We start from the raw sequence: 2437 nt of genomic DNA on the forward strand, positions 1-2437 counted from the left end.
ATAAACTATTTTAAACTCTTTTTTTTTATTCATTTTGGCAACAAATATCAAACCCACTTTCAAAGCACGACTCTTTTCCTTTTCGATTTTGGGCGTTTTCATAAAAAAAAACTATTTTAAAAAAATAAGACCCTTTTTTTTTTCATTTTCCATGGCAAGACAAACTATTTTCCTTTTCTATTTTTTTTTCATTTTGAAAACAAAACAAAGTGAAGATTTTTTTTCGTTTCAACAAAATGAAACTTATTCTTCAACCTAAAAATAAGAGACTCTTTTCTATTTTTTCTTTTGCTTTTTTGAGTAAAACAAACTATATAAAAAATATATATATTTTTTTTATTTTTCCCAAAATTTCGCCAGTATTTGGGGCATTGGTTTTTTTTTTCTTTTTTTTTTCTAAAATAGGCAATTAACTCTCTACATAGTTACTTCCCTTTTTCGCAATTTTCCAATATTCCCGATTTTTCAAAGCCGGTCAACATGCAAGTCCGAAACAAGTAAATGCATAAAGCACACAGTATGCAACAGTATGGTCTTTTCACTTCAGGTTGCTAGTCCTAGACGGACTCAACCCCTGTGTTGAGTCCCCTAAGTCAAATGCGCATGATGCAAATAAGCGTTCCTTCTAGGGATCCGGCATGTGGCTTTGTTATACTAGGTTCAGAACCTGGGTGTTTGTTCTAGACCTGGCTTACCCGAGCGAACAGCTCGAGCCGAGGGGGGGCAGCGTACTGGGAATACAGAAGCTTCACCGGCTTAGCTACTTATCCGAACCTCGTTCTAAATTGGGATTTGACACTATACAGAAAAGAAGTCGTACGAAGTACACCCTTCTTCATGATTCAGAAGACTCAGAGAGAAGATGGGTTTCGGCACAGCTTATGTACAGTTCATGTAATATCAAAGCGATAAAAGGCAACCAATTAGCACATTGAGCCAAAACATGTAACAAAATCAGATAAAACCAAATAAAACAATTTATATAAGCTCGAATTTTTAACCCTGAACCAGTGGTTCTGGGTTTTTTCCCCAGCAGAGTCGCCAGAGCTGTCACACCTCCTTTTTCCGTCCCCGCGAGGGTACAAGGGAATTTTTTTCAATTAAAGGACAATCGAAACGGGATTTATTTATTTATTTTAGAGTCGCCACTTGGGAGATTTAGGGTGTCCCAAGTCACCAATTTTAATCCCGAATCGAGGAAAAGAATGACTCCATATTACAGTCTGCGTACCAGAAATCCGGATAAGGAATTTTGTTAACCCGGGAGAAGGTGTTAGGCATTCCCGAATTCCGTGGTTCTAGCACGGTCGCTCAACTGTCATATTCGGCTTGATTATCTGATTTTTATACAAATATGAACTTATGTGAAAGTTTTAACTCTTTACCGCTTTTATTATTATATTTTTAAAAGAATGTGAACATCGTTTAAAAACAAGTCTTTGGATTGCATCACATGAAATGCACCCGCAATTCGGAACACAGTTTTATTCAATGTTTTGGGATTTGGATTTGGGTCGCATGAAATGCGCACCCGAGTTTAAGAAGGTAAGATTAATTAAATCGCGCCTAAAGCGATTAGCGTATTTATTATTTGGGGACAGCCGTGAAGTTCGCTAAGCGGCCGATCCCGAGTTCTAAGTAATTAACACATACATTTTATGAGGGACCCGCAATCTATACATTTTATTAAGCGAGGCTCGTCTCATTTATTTTAAATGGACAAATCTTAAAGCGACAACATTTTTCTATTAAAATTAGTCTCTAAAATAAAGAAAGAAAATCCTAATTAATTACTAGCTTTTTTTATTTTAAGAAAACATGGCATGCTAATTGCAAAATTAATACAAATATTGATGAAAAGGAATTTTACTCAAAATTTCGAAATTATAAATAAAATAAAAATTCGACAACTAATATTCAAAAGAATCAAATATAGCTAGATTAAAATTCAGCATTGTTATAAAAAAATTATTGAGATTAATTATTCACAACCATTTGAAACTAGATTTAACCATAATTACTAAAGCTTATTAGAAAGTTTATTAGACTTAAACTTTCTTCTAATCTTGCTTGAACTCAAATCATGCCTTAATGCCTAATTTACGAAGTTTAATTTAAATTCATGCCTTAGTTAAATTTAGCTACTTGTTCATGATTAACCTACTGTTGATAATCTTGAAACCTTCATAACTAGTGAATTAACCCGTTTTGCCAAACCGATTCATTAAAAACTAACTTAGGTTATTTTTTCTTATTCCAATTATTATTCAGTAATACATGAAATAGCTTAAATACAATCAACAAAAGGAACAAAGAAAAAAGCAAAATTAAAACTTCAAAATTTCATTCTTCATATGTATTCATGCTTCCACATTATTAGCTTGCAATAGCTAGTATTACAGTCGTGTACCTGATATTGGAAGCAAAAGAAAAGGGA

Source organism: Nicotiana tabacum, chromosome 12 (assembly GCF_000715075.1).
Source record: "Nicotiana tabacum cultivar K326 chromosome 12, ASM71507v2, whole genome shotgun sequence".
Taxonomy (NCBI): Eukaryota; Viridiplantae; Streptophyta; class Magnoliopsida; order Solanales; family Solanaceae; genus Nicotiana; species Nicotiana tabacum.